Source organism: Aegilops tauschii, chromosome 2 (genome assembly GCF_002575655.3).
Source record: "Aegilops tauschii subsp. strangulata cultivar AL8/78 chromosome 2, Aet v6.0, whole genome shotgun sequence".
In the NCBI taxonomy this organism is placed as follows: domain Eukaryota; kingdom Viridiplantae; phylum Streptophyta; class Magnoliopsida; order Poales; family Poaceae; genus Aegilops; species Aegilops tauschii.
The window spans coordinates 603,897,795-603,916,394 of record NC_053036.3 but is presented as its reverse complement, the minus strand read 5'-3'; positions in this window follow the sequence as shown (position 1 = coordinate 603,916,394).

Below are 18,600 nucleotides of genomic sequence, written 5' to 3'. Positions count from 1 at the left end.
CTATTGTATCTGTAGCGCGGTTTTCGCACGGGCGCTACTGCTATTTAGCACTAGCGCCCATTTTTGACACGCGCTACTGCTAAATTTTTGTGTATAAGGTTTTCCCTAGTAGTGTGTGAACCATCGAATTAAAGCCAGATGGATGAAGTGACACCAAAGTTCTGCCATTCTCTGTGACAAGAGAGTGCCACAAAAGCTAAAAGGCAAGTTCTATAGGACGGCGGTTCGACCTGCAATGTTGTATGGCGCTGAGTGTTGGCCGACTAAAAGGCGACATGTTCAACAATTAGGTGTGGCGGAGATGCATATATTGAGATGGATGTGTGGCCACCTGAGGAAGCACTACTGCGGTATGCTGCTAACGCGACACTACGATCAGAGACCCTTCGAAGAAACTGTGTGCGATGTCATAATCGCAAACGGTGGTGTAAAAAAACGTCAAAAAAGGTGCCAAACGTTTGCGATGGAGGATGCATCAAACACGGTTCAGATTTTAGTTGCGTGTGCGATGCAGGGCATACGGTTCTTCCAGACGAACTGTTTGCGATGAGGACAAAGAAAAGAAACGGGCAGCTAGATGAAGGTGTGTGCGATGTATAGCATGCGGTTTTCACTCGGATGAACTGTTTGTGATTAGGCAACACAAAAGAAATGGTCAGCCAGATCAAAGGTGTGTGCGATATACGGCATGCGGTTCACTCGGATGAACTGTTTGCGTTGAGACATGAGAACAGAAACGGTTCAAACGAACAAGATGTGTGTGATACGAGGCAAACCGGTCTGTAATCAGAAATGTGTGCGAAGACCGATAATAACACAGACGGTTGCTGCTAATAATACGTGTGTGTTGTGCGATGGGATTGCATACAGAACAACATACATACATACATACATACATATATATATATATATATATAATTTCAAAAAAATTCCTACGCACACGCAAGATCATGGTGATGCATAGCAATGAGAGGGGAGAGTGTTGTCTATGTACCCTCGTAGACCGTAAGCGGAAGCGTTTAACAACGTAGTTGATGTAGTCGTACACCTTCATGATCCGTCCCGATCAAGTACCGAACGTACGGCACCTCCGCGTTCAGCACACGTTCAGCTCGATGACGTCCTCGCCTGCTCCATCCAGCAAGAGGGGCGAAGTAGTAGATGAGTTCCGGCAGCACGACCGCGTGGTGTCGGTGTTGGTGAAGAACGATCTTCACAGGGCTTCGCCTAAGCACTACGAAAACTATGACGGAGGATAAACTAGAGGGGACGGGGTTGCCGGCACACGGCTTGGTGTTTCTTGATGTGTCTTGGGTGCTAGCCCTACCCCTCTATTTATATGTTGAGCCTTGGGGTCGAAACTTGGAGTAAAAGCCTCCACAAAGTCGGTTTCACCCGAAAGGCAAGAGTCCTTCTCGGACTCCAGGGCCAGATGCCAAGGTTCCCGGCATCTGGACCCAGACGCCAGGGACCCTGGGCGTCTGGCCTCTGGACTCCGTAAAACTTCCTTTTGCGCCTTCCAAAAACCTTGTGGGCTTTCCCCTTTGGCCCAAATAAAGTGTTCTCGTACCCAAACATTTCCGGAAACATCCGGAACCTCTTCCGGTGAATTCCGGAACCCTTCCGGAGACCAAACACTATTATCCCATATCTCAAACTTTATCTCCGAACCATTCCGGAGTTCCTCGTCACGTCCATGATCTCATCCGGGACTCCGAGCAACATTCGGTTACCAACATACATAACTCATATAGTACTATATCGTCAACGAACGTTAAGCGTGCGGACCCTACGGATTCGAGAACTATGTAGACATGACCGAGACACTTCTCTGGTCAATAACCAACAGCGGAACCTGGATGCCCATATTGGCTCCTACGTATTCTATGAAGATCTTTATCGGTCGAACCGCATAACAACATACATTGTTCCCTTTGTCATCGGTATGTTACTTGCCCGAGATTTGATTGTCGGTATCTCAATACCTAGTTCAATCTCGTTACCGGCAAGTCTCTTTACTCGTTCCGTAGTGCATCATCCCGCAACTAACTCATTAGTCACATTGCTTGCAAGGCTTCACTACAAAAAAAATACACTTCCGTGATGATACGTGTTTGTCACAGTAGGTCGCGTTTTTTGTCATGCATGTACATCCATGACAAATTAAAATGACAGAATCAAGATAGTCATACCTGTGCTGTCGTAGAAGTGTTCCATGACATTACCAAAATTATCATCACAGAAGTGTCCACTTCCACGACGATAAATCGCGCGTCACAGAAGTGCTTTCGTCAAGGGTGACCGACATGTGGCATCCACTGTAACTGAACGCCGTTAAGCTATCGGGTCGGGTTTTGGATCCGATAACCCGTTAACAGCCCCGATCAATGGGGATTTTCCACGTGTAAAATCATCATTGGCTGGAGGAAACACGTGTCGGCTCATCGTTGGGACAGATGTCATCCACTCATTGGACAGAAGGCGCCTATGATACATCGACACGTGGCACGACCCAACAGAGGCCTATTCCTGTGAAAAGGCCGGCCCGTTTGACTTGGTCAAAAGGTGGCGGGCCGGCCCATGGAAAGCCTGTTAACGGCCTGTTTGCATATAGCCCATTTACAGCCCGCTAACCCAAGGCCCGTTACGCCCTATTCGAATTAGGCTCAGTAGCGTCATCTGGGCCATCCAATATGATTCCAGCCCGTTTTCACTTCTGGCCCATGTATGGCCCATGACGTCTTTCGGCCCATATGAGGCCCTATGTAACTCTTGGCCTATTAACGGCCCGTGGTGCCCGTAATGAACAGTGTATCACTTTACACCCATTAACGGCCCGTGGTGAAACTGGCCTGTAATGAATAGTGTATCACTTTATACCCATTAACGGCCCGTTATTCCGTTGGGCCGTTTCCAGCCCATGTTATCTTTCGGCCTTCTCAGAGCCCATTTATTCTTGGGCTCATTTCCAGCATTCGTTTACTTACGGCCCGTTACTGTCATTTTCTGCTTGTGGGCCAAATTCAGCCCGTGGTTACAATCGGCCCATTTGTGGTCCGTTAATACGTTGGGCCGTTTTCATAGCGTCATCAAATACGGCCTATTAACGATGGCCCGTTATGGTCGGCCCATGAACGGACGATTCCAACTCTAGCCCGTTTACGACCATAATGCGGCCTGTTATTGGCCCATGTTTGGCCAATCGATCATACGGCCCGTATAAGGCCCATTGATGATACGGCCTGTAGAAGGCCCATTGTTTCTACGGCCCGTAGAAGGCCCATTGTTTCTACGGCCCATAGAAGGCCTACTGTTTCTACGGCCCGTAGAAGGCCCACTGTTTCTACGGCCCATAGGAGGCCCAGTGTCACTACAGTAAATATTAGCCCATGGTTATTGTGGCCTAGTTCTAAAAAATAGGTTATTGCAGCCACTAGCAAACCGCGGAAAAAGAACTGCACTGACTACAAGCAAACAAATAAACAAGAAAACAAGGAAATAAATAAGCAAGCAACTTATGCTAGGCTATCACGGCTATTACACATATTACATCCACTGGGCATCAAAGTTCGCCGCCAGTGATCATAAAGCGCAACGAAGAAGCAGATTACAAAAACTGGGCACCATTGTAGCGTAACAAAATAATACTGAACCGAGACCACTTCCAAGACAGTTCAAGAAAGGTTAGCCTTGCGGGGGAACTGCTGCGCAAGCTGCTGAGCAAGGCTGTGAGACCGGCCTAGCATGTCGGTCATAGCTTCCAGGTGTAGCTGTTTAGCGATGAGGTTCTCATTGGTGTTCTCCGCAATCTTTCTTAGAGATAGGACTTCAAGTCAAAGTTGAGTTGCAGAATGCCTTTCTGCTAGAACTTGGGACTGAAGAAGTCGAACTGATTCAGACAACGAATTCTGTGAGCTTGTCTGACTGTTAGTCTCAAGTAACTTGAACACTGCATCAAGACAAGACTTTGGGGTTGTCTCGCTATCTTCAAGATGTTTTGCCTTCTTTGCTGCAATATATGTTGGGTTTGTCTCACAGCCTTCAGCAGACTTGTGCATGCCATCAGGCATATCACCCTGAAACAAAGCAGAGAGATGATAGGTTTTGCACGTGTATAGAACAAAGATGATAACTGTTCTGTCAATTCTATCCAATTTCAAATTAGAAAATAAAGAGTAAGTTCAAAATATCAATAGCATAATTTGGCATTGTTCATAATGCGGGGAGCTTCACCACACTACTGGATTACCATGTCAACATAACAAGCATAGATGAAGGGCAAAGAAAATCATTGTATCTATTTTGGATAATGTGCATGGCATGTTGTTCATATCATCAGCCACATCAGTAAGATAAAACAGGAGATGACAAGGTGCAAACGTGGGCTGCTTCACCACACACTGGATTATAGATCCACAAAAACAAGCATACATATAGGGAGTATTAAGTAATGTGCATGGTATGAATAAGGAATTTGGTTTTACAAGTAAAACTTAGAACTTACGGTTCTTACGAACATGCATTTTGGTAGAAACAGCAAACTAAACAGCAGTAAACGATATGGAGTATGAGCAAATTAAACAGCAGTTGAGGATAAAGGCTTTAGAAGGACTGACTTACATTAACAGTTAACACCGGCTTTATAATGCCCTTCTCCATGTCAAGGGAAGGATAACTCAAGAATTTCAGCACAGAATCTTCTTCATAAGCATTGCCTGTACTCTACATTTTGTAGAGAGTAATTATAGATATGATAATACTGGAAGGGATAGAGGATAATGAAGATAAGATGCAGATTGATGCTACATGATCAACTACCAATCCCTGGAAGTACAAGCGTTACAGGACAAAATGTACTGACAAGAGCAATGGGCTACACTTCTGCACTAGCATTGTCTGTGTATTCTACTTGTTGGTAAGATTAAATATAGATATGATCTTTTTTAGTAAATGGTGGGCGAGGGAGATAAGATGCAGACTGCTACAAAATGAACCAATCCCTCTTCCCATAATACAAGAGTGTTTCGAACACTGGTGTACTATACAAAACGTTCTTATATTATGGGACGGAGGGAGTAGCTGTTAATGTAAGTACAGTGATAGACCACGTTCAGTCCTTACAAGAGGACTGCAGAGCTAAACCTCTTCAAAAGCATTGGGTTGATTCTAAATTTATGTAAGAGTCCATACGGATCTTATAATGTCCACCAAATGGACGATTACGAGGCTAACATGTGCAGTGATGCTACATAATCAAACAGCTATGAAAGTAAGTATGGTCATACAGGGCAAGAGGTACTCACAAGAGCAATGCAGTGTGCAGTATAGTTGCGAGATTCTGTGGTCCCTTCAGAACGAATGTTCTTCTGCTAACAGTTTTCGTACAAGTGAGACATTAAGGCAAATGCAGAAATGTAGTTCAAATTGTGATGTGATATCATAGACAGTACCTTACGCTGCAGCCGAGACCAATGTGTAACAAGATTATTCGAGTCACCGTCGGATAAATGTAGCACCAGAGACTTTACAGAAATTTCGTTCAGAGGCTTGCCATCGAAGTGCGCTTGCCTCAGGTCGGAATGATACTTCATCAACGAGTGCTTGAAAAGCACAACCAACCCTTGCTCGTCATCACAATCCAGTTTGCTCCTCGCCTATTTAAAAGAATGAAATCTTGTGTCTTCTGTCAGCAGAAACATATGCAGTAAGACCATGAATAACATTAGTACATTACTTACGCGTAAGTTGCGGAGGAAGACTGGAAATTGTTCTGTGTCTGCGGTATAATCTTTCCATGAAGGAAAGTTGCGCACAAAGTTCCTGACAACAACATAAGCTTCGTCTTCTAAACTGGGAAGAAATGGAACAGGGGTCCTATTTGCTGCAATTGGGGCTCTCTCTGTTTCGAAAAGGGATTTGGCAACTGGATTTGGTGTACTCTTTGCTGGAATGGGGGTTTTGCATTGTACAGCTGGTGCTATGTCAACTGGCATAATCATACTGTTTGCTGCAGTTGGGGTCTGCTGAGTTGGGGCATCAGAAATGACCAGTGTAGTAGGGCTAGAGTCTGCTAGAGTTGGGGTATTTTGTGGGTCAGGTGATATTGCAACTACACCTAATGGGCTATTTGATTTATCAGGTGCCACTACCTTTTCCAAATACTTTGCTTGTGCTCCTCCACGATCAGCAATCGCCCTCTTCCTTTTGAACGTCTGATACACAAGAACAACATTTGAATGCATAAATATGGTATGATGACAGATGGAATATGTACTGAAAATGGATAGGCAGGGCGTATTCACATACACGATGTGTAAACTAAGCTAATGGAAGTTCAACAAAGTAGAAGCAATGCAAAGCATCAGTTGCAAGATATGTGCGAGCAATGTAACCTTGGAAAGTTAGAGCAAGTACCTTGATGGGTGAATAAGATAGGGCATCTTCCTCTGACTCCTCCACTAGGGAGCTACATTGACTTAGGTCTCCCTCTAGCTCAGAATCACTGTTAGGATCATATTCTGAGCATGAATCTGTAGGTGGAGAGCGTTTGCATTGCATTGCATCCAGACTTGATTTCAGTCCCTTAATGCCAAGTTTGACAGCCATGGCATTGTTCTGCTTTATTCTTTTCATGCGCGCAAGCTCATAATCAGTATGATGCTATTCAGAATCTGAGATTCATGAAAACATAAAAAGTAGTCAAATTATCTATGGAATGCATTGCGGATTCAACTCGGAGAGTGTCTCCCTATAAACCCCTGCATATGCAAAGTTCACCTCCCCAACCGTGCTGACCAGACCACACACAGAAATACAAACCCCTTATGTCTCTATAACAGGCAGGCACACATTTCAAAACTGAAGTAGGAACATTAGAACCATATGAAATTCGTATTTGAACAAATAAACTAAGAAATTATGAGTGGCGTAATGTTTAGCTTCAAGGGTGGAGTGTTGGTAGTGCGACACAAAGCAAGTAGGCAGATTGTATTCCATGTAAAAGATCGAAACCTATGTAAAAGCTGGAAATGACACTTTCTTTCTATACAATGCAGTGTTCGTTACCCACACATGATGGAAGAGATCACATAGAGAAATACTATTCACTCATGTCTACGGTTCCAGTATTTAGAAACAGGGTGGTCCACCCTAAAAGAATATTGACAACAAATATGACAAGGCAAGCATAGATGTAGTGAATCAATCATTTACTTGTGAGCTTACTAGGACAAGTATGCAGAATTGTAACTGTAGTAAGAGACCGTCCAAAATCTGAATGAAGAAGTTTGTCTAGCACTTATTGTTTGCAACTAATCGACGTGAATAATTGGATATTATATCTAATGAGTAAGAAAGACAAGTAAAATTGTCAACAAACCTGGCTTGCAGTAGTAATCTGGGTCAATGTCACTACGACCAACAATCTAAAATGACTAGTTTCTGTTCCGAGGGCCCGAATTTTGAAAACCCTGTGAACTTTAGAGGTACTAAAGATTACCGAAATACATCTGAACCATTAAGTGTAGGTAGCACTGAGCACACAACAAACCCTAATGGCAGTCCTGCCTAATGAGTAATGAATCAATTAGAAAATGGGTGATGAGGAGTGGCTGCTGAGTGTTGAGGACGTATCTCAGGATAAATCGGGTTGGCTTGGTGGGTGCTGCACACCTGAGCCCCGAACGGACTGGGAAGGTAGGCACGGCGGCGCGCCCGGGCAGCGGTGACGCTGTTGGGCGAGCGGCTCCTGGCCTCCTGTTAGTCCGACGTCTCCTCCTAGAGTCATGCCGTCCGGGGACGGCAAGTCGCTGGCGAGGCAGGCGGCTGAGGGCGAGTAGAGATCGGAAGCGCGCAGCAGAACAGAGGGGAATCGGGGCCTGGGACGACCCAAAATCCCAGGGTGGGCCGGCCCACCGTGGGCACCCTGTAGAGATACACACCCGAGTGGCGAACATGCATTTTCGAAACTAATTTAGGAACATTTAGCTGACCAATTAAAGAACTCTGTTTTAATAATATCAGATTCGTATTTGAACAACTAAGCTTGTTTAGCTTGATGGGTGGAGCAGTGTTATTATGACACGAAGCACGTATTCTGATCGCATAGTGATCATAAAAGGGGGAAACTCTAAGCATATATTTTTTAGCAAAAGAGGGTTTCCCCTCCGATTTCTATTAAAGAAACCACCACGGAACCAACATGATCAATTAAACCCTAAGCATGATCAATTAAACCGTATCATGGCTGTGCCATGGCAGATTTGAAGCTGCAAACCGGAGAAATGATATTTAGCATCCATTCTTTGCTTCGAACTAAGAACTAAATTCTAAGAGCTGAAAAGAAAGTAGAGTAACCAAGTTAAGATCTATTTTCTGGTTGAGATAAAAAAGTTGAGGAGATACGAAGTACCACCTCTCTTGCGGCGCCGTGTAGGCATCGGGGGTGCGATGCCTGTCGGTGGCGTTGAAGCAGATCTGCGACGGTAGACGGGTGCATCGTGGGATAAGTCCCGTTGCGGTGGAAGAGAAGGTCGTGTGAGCGGCCCCGGCAAAGAGGACGATGGCGCCGATGAAGCGAGAGGACGCGATGCAAGGCTAATGGTCCGTCGCCGTGGATGAGAAACGTCCATCTCTAGCAGTGGACGACGCGGTCTTGGTACGCGCTCCGGCATGGTGGAGGACGGTGGCGATGGATGTGGTGGAGGACAGCGGTGATGGATGGGGTGGCGGACGGAGGCTGGTGTGGGGATGGGGTGTTCTAGCGCGGACGGTGTATGAATGGGAAAATGGAGGGAGAGGTACGGGGAACCATGTTTTTGGGACGTGCCTGTCTGAAATATGGGAAAGTTACGAACTTAGCCCCCGTTTAAAATTTGGACGTCTCGTCGGTTGGGGATAGGACGATAATCTCGCATCTCGCCAATATTTGCCCAGAGCGATTTCGGGCGAGGAGAGGGTGGTTGGTGCCCATGGTTGGCGCCCACGGTGTATGAACGGGGCTGACAGGTAGGGCGGTTGTGTCACGTCTGAGTGAAGTTACAAACCTGCCCCTATTGAAAATATTTGCCTACATCGATTTCGGCCGAGTCGAGTTTGTTTTGCCGCCCACCGTGTATGAATGGGGAATGGAGGGAGAAACAGAGGTCTTTCGGACGAGCTTGAATCAAATGAGTTTTGCCGCCCATGTTTGAAGCCCACCGTGTCGGAATGGGCTCAGAGGCGGCCGGGTCACGTCTAATTGAAGTTACTAACCTACCCCTATTTAGAGCAGTGGAAATCGGGCCGATGGATTGTCCGTGTAATGGGTAGACAGTAATTTCCATCTCCCAAACACTTGGCTTCAGGCAGCCGACGTGGCAGTGGACATTTCGCTTCTTCTTTCGAATTTTGGGACAATAAGCATCCACGTTTACCCTGGCAACTAAATTCGAATCCATTTTGTATTCCTATATGAATCTTTATAAATCATTCTATGTGTTTTTATATATCTTCAAAAGGACGACAAAGATGTATTCCACTGTCATATATGAATATGGTTTACAAATGCCGATACTCAAATTCAGAAACTAGAATCCAGTTTAAGGTGAATTCGAATATTTGGAACACTTCATGTCCAACTCAAATGTCACACGCAGCATAATGTGTACTCCCATTTAGATATGTACACAAGCGATGTATCAAGATACAAATACCGAGTCAATCAACCAAGAATGTATAGAACTAACAGACATATAAACACTTATAGAGTATATGGATCAATAATATCAACTAACATACATAAGCCAGGCCGCTGTACCTTTTTTTGGCTACAACAGCATCCTTTTTTAGCCAGCATCTTGGCCCTTTCCAATGCGTGCCACTTATGGTCCATCTATACTACTACTATTGCTGAATGCACATTCAGCCCGATTGGCATATTTGTAGGTCTGGCACAGCAATCTAAATGAAATGTCTCTGAGTCTTATCAATTGATACAGACTTGTGCTCAAATAAAATTACAAACCAAAAAACAAAAAAAACAATTATTACATGATCTCTAAAACAAATGGTTTGATTGATTACATGAACAGACAACACAAAGGTTATTCAACTATGGAAAGAACATTTCACCTATGATTTACCAAGTAGGAATTTAATTTCTTTTTTTCCTTCAGGACCTTAACAATCTGGTCAGTCTCAGCTTGCTTAGTTTTGAAATCCACCAAATATTTAATGGTTGTCTTGACTGCTTGTGATTGTGCTGTTTGCTTCCTCAACATGTCAACTTCATCTCTAAGTGCAGAAGCAGAATCTCTTTCTACCACTAGTTTAGCCTCTAGAGCATCAGCAGTTGGCAATTCATAATGCATGATTGGGCCGGTGCCACTGCTGTGGGATGATGCAACGTCCATGGGGACCTCGCTCTTTGATCTTGGGCTAACCTGTTTTGCCATTAAAGTTCCGATTGGATTCAGAAAAGTTGAAGTTAGCAATGTTGGGCATCGTTGCAGAATTTTAAAATTTTCTACGCATCACCAAGATCCATCTATGGAGTTTACTAGCAACGAGGGGAAAGGAGTGCATCTACATACCCTTGTAGATCGCGAGCGGAAGCGTTCAAGTGAACGGGATTGATGGAGTCGTACTCGTCGTGATCCAAATCACCAATGACCGAGTGCCGAACGGACGGCACCTCTGCGTTCAACACACGTACGGAGCAGCGACGTCTCCTCCTTCTTGATCCAGCAAGGGGGAAGGACAGGTTGATGGAGATCCAGCAGCACGACGGCGTGGTGGTGGAAGTAGCGGGGATCCCGGCAGGGCTTCGCCAAGCGCAAGCGGGAGAGAGAGGTGTCACGGGAGGGAGAGGGAGGCGCCAGGGGCTAGGGTACAGCAGCCCTCCCTCCCCCCTTTATATAGGCCCCCTGGGGGGGCGCCGGCCCTGGGATCCCATCTATGGGGGGGCGGCCAAGGGGGGAAACTTCCCCCCCAAGTCAGGTGGGGCGCCCCCCACCCCCAGGGTTTCCAACCCTAGGCGCAGGGGGAGGCCCATGGGGGGCGCACCAGCCCACTAGGGGCTGGTTCCCCTCCCACTTCAGCCCATGGGGCCCTCTGGGATAGGTGGCCCCACCCGGTGGACCCCCGGGACCCTTCCGGTGGTCCCAGTACAATACCGATAACCCCCGAAACTTTCCCGGTGGCCGAAACTGGACTTCCTATATATAATTCTTCACCTCCAGACCATTCCGGAACTCCTCGTGACGTCCGAGATCTCATCCGGGACTCCGAACAACTTTCTGGTTTCCGCATACTAATATCTCTACAACCCTAGCGTCACCGAACCTCAAGTGTGTAGACCCTACGGGTTCGGGAGACATGCAGACATGACCGAGACGCCTCTCCGGTCAATAACCAACAGCGGGATCTGGGTACCCATGTTGGCTCCCACACGTTCCACGATGATCTCATCGGATGAACCACGATGTCGAGGATTCAATCAATCCCGTATACAATTCCCTTTGTCAATCGGTACGTTACTTGCCCGAGATTCGATCGTCGGTATCCCAATACCTTGTTCAATCTCGTTACCGGCAAGTCACTTTACTCGTACCGTAATGCATGATCCCGTGACTAACTCCTTAGTCACATTGAGCTCATTATGATGATGCATTACCGAGTGGGCCCAGAGATACCTCTCCGTCATACGGAGTGACAAATCCCAGTCTCGATCCGTGCCAATCCAACAGACACTTTCGGAGATACCCGTAGTCCACCTTTATAGTCACCCAGTTACGTTGTGACGTTTGGCACACCCAAAGCACTCCTACGGCATCCGGGAGTTGCACGATCTCATGGTCTAAGGAAATGATACTTGACATTGAAAAAGCTCTAGCAAACGAACTACACGATCTTTGTGCTATGCTTAGGATTGGGTCTTGTCCATCACATCATTCTCCTAATGATGTGATCCCGTTATCAATGACATCCAATGTCCATAGTCAAGAAACCATGACTATCCGTTGATCAACGAGCTAGTCAACTAGAGGCTCACTAGGGACACGTTGTGGTCTATGTATTCACACATGTATTACGATTTCCGGATAACACAATTATAGCATGAACAATAGAAAATTATCAAGAACAAGGAAATATAATAATAACCATTTATTATTGCCTCTAGGGCATATTTCCAACAGTCTCCCACTTGCACTAGAGTCAATAATCTAGTTACATTGTGATGAATCGAACACCCATAGAGTTCTGGTGTCGATCATGTTTTGCTCTAGGGAGAGGTTTAGTCAACGGATCTGCTACATTCAGGTCCGTATGTACTTTACAAATATCTATGTCTCCATTTTGAACACTTTCACGAATGGAGTTGAAGCGACGCTTGATATGCCTGGTCTTTCTGTGAAACCTGGGCTCCTTGGCAAGGGCAATAGCTCCAGTGTTGTCACAGAAGAGAGTCATCGGGCCTGACGCATTGGGAATCACCCCTAGGTCGGTAATGAACTCCTTCATCCAGATTGCTTCTTGCGCTGCCTCTGAGGCTGCCATGTACTCCGCTTCACATGTAGATCCCGCCACGACGCTTTGCTTGCAACTGCACCAGCTTACTGCCCCTCCATTCAAAATATACACGTATCCGGTTTGTGACTTCGAGTCATCCAGATCTGTGTCGAAGCTAGCGTCGACGTAACCCTTTACGACGAGCTCTTCGTCACCTCCATAAACGAGAAACATATCCTTAGTCCTCTTCAGGTACTTCAGGATATTCTTGACCGCTGTCCAGTGTTCCATGCCGGGATTACTTTGGTACCTTCCTACCAAACTTACGGCAAGGTTTACATCAGGTCTGGTACACAGCATGGCATACATAATAGCCCCTATGGCCGAGGCATAGGGGATGACACTCATCTTTTCTTTATCTTCTGCCGTGGTCGGGCATTGAGCCGTGCTCAATTGCACACCTTGCAATACAGGCAAGAACCCCTTCTTGGACTGATCCATATTGAAGTTCTTCAATATCTTGTCAAGGTACGTACTCTGTGAAAGACCAATGAGGCGTCTTGATCTCTCTCTATAGATCTTGATGCCTAATATATAAGCAGCTTCTCCAAGGTCCTTCATTGAAAAACACTTATTCAAATAGGCATTTATACTTTCCAAGAATTCTATATCATTTCCCATCAATAGTATGTCATCCACATATAATAAGAGAAATGCTACAGAGCTCCCACTCACTTTCTTGTAAACACGGGCTTCTCCATAAGTCTGTGTAAACCCAAACGCTTTGATCATCTCATCAAATCGAATGTTCCAACTCCGAGATGCTTGCACCAGCCCATAGATGGAGCGCTGGAGCTTGCATACCTTGTTAGCATTCTTAGGATCGACAAAACCTTCCGGCTGCATCATATACAATTCTTCCTTAAGAAAGCCGTTCAGGAATGCCGTTTTGACGTCCATTTGCCATATCTCATAATCATAGAATGCGGCAATTGCTAACATGATTCGGACGGACTTCAGCTTCGCTACGGGTGAGGAAGTCTCATCGTAGTCAACCCCTTGAACTTGTCGATAACCATTAGCGACAAGTCGAGCCTTATAGATGGTCACGTTACCATCCGCGTCTGTCTTCTTCTTAAAGATCCATTTATTTTCTATGGCTCGCCGATCATCGGGCAAGTCAGTCAAAGTCCATACTTCGTTTTCATACATGGATCCTATCTCGAATTTCATGGCTTCTATCCATTTGTCAGAATCCGGGCCCGCCATCGCTTCTTCATAGTTCGAAGGTTCACCGTTGTCTAACAACATGATTTCCAGGACAGGGTTGCCGTACCACTCTGGTGCGGAACGTGTCCTTGTGGACCTACGAAGTTCAGCAGTAACTTGATCCGAAGCTTCATGATCATCATCATAAACTTCCTCCCCAGTCAGTGTAGGCACCATAGGAACATCTTCCCGCGCTGCGCTTCTTTTCGGCTCGGAAGGGGTGACTATCACCTCATCAAGTTCCACTTTCCTCCCACTTAATTCTTTCGAGAGAAACTCTTTCTCCATAAAGGACCCGTTCTTGGCAACAAAGATCTTGCCTTCGGATCTGAGGTAGAAGGTATACCCAATGGTATCCTTAGGGTATCCTATGAAGACGCATTTTTCCGACTTGGGTTCGAGCTTTTCAGGTTGAAGTTTCTTGACATAAGGATCGCATCCCCAAACTTTTAGAAACGACAGCTTAGGTTTCTTCCCAAACCATAATTCATACGGTGTCGTCTCAACGGATTTCGACGGAGCCCTATTTAAAGTGAATGCGGCAGTCTCTAAAGCATAGCCCCAAAATGAGAGCGGTAGATCGGTAAGAGACATCATAGATCGCACCATATCCAATAGATTGCGATCACGACGTTCGGACACACCATCTCGCTGTGGTGTTCCAGGCGGCGTGAGTTGTGAAACGATTCCACATTTCCTTAAGTGTGTGCCAAATTCGTGACTTAAATATTCCCCTCCACGATCTGATCGCAGGAACTTTATTTTCCTGTCACGTTGATTCTCAACCTCACTCTGAAATTCCTTGAACTTTTCAAAGGTTTCAGACTTGTGTTTCATTAGGTAGACATACCCATATCTACTTAAATCATCAGTGAGAGTGAGAACATAACGATAGCCACCGCGAGCCTCAACACTCATTGGACCGCACACATCAGTATGTATGATGTCCAATAAGTTGGTTGCTCGCTCCATTGTTCCGGAGAACGGAGTCTTGGTCATCTTACCCATGAGGCATGGTTCGCATGTGTCAAATGATTCGTAATCAAGAGACTCCAAAAGTCCATCTGCATGGAGCTTCTTCATGCATTTGACACCAATGTGACCAAGGCGGCAGTGCCACAAGTATGTGGGACTATCGTTATCAACTTTACATCTTTTGGTATTCACACTATGAATATGTGTAACATCACGTTCGAGATTCATCAAAAATAAACCATTGACCAGCGGGGCATGACCATAAAACATATCTCTCATATAAATAGAACAACCATTATTCTCGGATTTAAATGAGTAGCCATCTCTAATTAAACGAGATCCAGATACAATGTTCATGCTCAAAGCTGGCACTAAATAACAATTATTGAGGTTTAAAACTAATCCCGTAGGTAAATGCAGAGGTAGCGTGCCGACGGCGATCACATCGACCTTGGAACCATTCCCGACGTGCATCGTCACCTCGTCCTTCGCCAGTCTCCGCTTATTCCGCAACTCCTGTTTTGAGTTACAAATATGAGCAACCGCACCGGTATCAAATACCCAGGAGCTACTACGAGTACTGGTAAGGTACACATCAATTACATGTATATCACATATACCTTTGGTGTTGCCGGCCTTCTTGTCCGCTAAGTATTTGGGGCAGTTCCGCTTCCAGTGACCACTTCCCTTGCAATAAAAGCACTCAGTCTCAGGCTTGGGTCCATTCTTTGACTTCTTCCCGGCAACTGGCTTACCGGGCGCGGCAACTCCCTTGCCGTCCTTCTTGAAGTTCTTCTTGCCCTTGCCTTTCTTGAACTTAGTGGTTTTATTCACCATCAACACTTGATGTTCCTTTTTGATCTCCACCTCCGCTGATTTCAGCATTGAATATACCTCAGGAATGGTCTTCTCCATCCCCTGCATATTGAAGTTCATCACAAAGCTCTTGTAGCTTGGTGGAAGCGACTGAAGGATTCTGTCAATGACTGCTTCATCCGGGAGATTAACTCCCAGCTAAGACAAGCGGTTGTGTAACCCAGACATTCTGAGTATGTGCTCACTGACAGAACTATTTTCCTCCATTTTACAACTGAAGAACTTGTCGGAGACTTCATATCTCTCGACCCGGGCATGAGCTTCGAAAACCATTTTCAGCTCTTTGAACATCTCATATGCTCCATGTTTCTCAAAACGCTTTTGGAGCCTCGGTTCTAAGCTGTAAAGCATGCCGCACTGAACGAGGGAGTAATCATCAGCACGTGATTGCCAAGCGTTCATAACGTCTTGGTTCTCTGGGATGGGTGCTTCACCTAGCGGTGCTTCTAGGACATAATCTTTCTTGGCAGCTATGAGGATGATCCTCAGGTTCCGGACCCAGTCCGTATAGTTGCTGCCATCATCTTTCAGCTTGGTTTTCTCTAGGAACGCGTTGAAGTTGAGGACAACGTGGGCCATTTGATCTACAAGACATATTGTAAAGATTTTAGACTAAGTTCATGATAATTAAGTTCATCTAATCAAATTATTCAATGAACTCCCACTCAGATAGACATCCCTCTAGTCATCTAAGTGAAACATGATCCGAGTCAACTAGGCCGTGTCCGATCATCACGTGAGACGGACTAGTCAAGATCGGTGAACATCTCCATGTTGATCGTATCTTCTATACGACTAATGCTCGACCTTTCGGTCTTCCGTGTTCCGAGGCCATGTCTGTACATGCTAGGCTCGTCAAGTCAACCTAAGTGTATTGCGTGTGTTCCGAGGCCATGTCTGTACATGCTAGGCTCGTCAACACCCGTTGTATGCGAACGTTAGAATCTATCACACCCGATCATCACGTGGTGCTTCGAAACAACGAACCTTCGCAACGGTGCACAGTTAGGGGGGACACTTTCTTGAAATTATTATAAGGGATCATCTTACTTACTACCGTCGTTCTAAGCAAATAAGATGCAAAACATGATAAACATCACATGCAATCAAATAGTGACATGATATGGCCAATATCATTCTGCTCCTTTGATCTCCATCTTCGGGGCGCCATGATCATCTTCGTCACCGGCATGACACCATGATCTCCATCATCATGATCTCCATCATTGTGTCTTCATGAAGTTGTCACGCCAACGATTACTTCTACTTCTATGGCTAATGCGTTTAGCAATAAAGTAAAGTAATTTACATGGCGTTATTCAATGACACGCAGGTCATACAAAAAATAAAGACAACTCCTATGGCTCCTGCCGGTTGTCATACTCATCGACATGCAAGTCGTGATTCCTATTACAAGAATATGATCAATCTCATACATCACATATATCATTCATCACATCTTCTGGCCATATCACATCACAAGGCACATGCTGCAAAAACAAGTTAGACGTCCTCTAATTGTTGTTGCAAGTTTTTACGTGGCTTCTATAGGTTTCTAGCAAGAACGTTTCTTACCTACGTAAAACCACAACGTGATATGCCAATTTCTATTTACCCTTCATAAGGACCCTTTTCATCGAATCCGTTCCGACTAAAGTGGGAGAGACAGACACCCGCTAGCCACCTTATGCAACTAGTGCATGTCAGTCGGTGGAACCTGTCTCACGTAAGCGTACATGTAAGGTCGGTCCGGGCCGCTTCATCCCACAATACCGCCGAAACAAGATAAGACTAGTAGTGGCAAGAAAAATTGACAACATCTACGCCCACAACTGCTTTGTGTTCTATTCGTGCATAGTAACTACGCATAGGCCTGGCTCATGATGCCACTGTTGGGGATCGTTGCAGAATTTTAAAATTTTCTACGCATCACCAAGATCCATCTATGGAGTTTACTAGCAACGAGGGGAAAGGAGTGCATCTACATACCCTTGTAGATCACGAGCGGAAGCGTTCAAGTGAACGGGGTTGATGGAGTCGTACTCGTCGTGATCCAAATCACCGATGACCGAGTGCCGAACGGACGGCACCTCCGCGTTCAACACACGTATGGAGCAGCGACGTCTCCTCCTTCTTGATCCAGCAAGGGGGAAGGAGAGGTGATGGAGATCCAGCAGCACGACGGCGTGGTGGTGGGAGTAGCGGGGATCCCGGCAGGGCTTCGCCAAGCGCAAGCGGGAGAGAGAGGTGTCACGGGAGGGAGAGGGAGGCGCCAGGGGCTAGGGTACAACAGCCCTCCCTCCCCCCTTTATATAGGCCCCCTGGGGGGGCGCCGGCCCTGGGATCCCATCTATGGGGGGGGGGGGCGGCGGCCAAGGGGGGAAACTCCCCCCCCCAAGTCAGGTGGGGCGCCCCCCACCCCCAGGGTTTCCAACCCTAGGCGCAGGGGGAGGCCCATGGGGGGCGCACCAGCCCACTAGGGGCTGGTTCCCCTCCAATTTCAGCCCATGGGGCCCTCCGGGATAGGTGGCCCCACCCGGTGGACCCCCGGGACCCTTCCGGTGGTCCCAGTACAATACCGATAACCTCCGAAACTTTCCCGGTGGCCGAAACTGGACTTCCTATATATAATTCTTCACCTCCGGACCATTCCGGAACTCCTCGTGACGTCCGGGATCTCATCCGGGACTCCGAACAACTTTCGGGTTTCCGCATACTAATATCTCTACAACCCTAGCGTCACCGAACCTCAAGTGTGTAGACCCTACGGGTTCGGGAGACATGCAGACATGACCGAGACGCCTCTCCGGCCAATAACCAACAGCGGGATCTGGATACCCATGTTGGCTCCCACACGTTCCACGATGATCTCATCGGATGAACCACGATGTCGAGGATTCAATCAATCCCGTATACAATTCCCTTTGTCAATCGGTACGTTACTTGCCCGAGATTCGATCGTCGGTATCCCAATACCTTGTTCAATCTCGT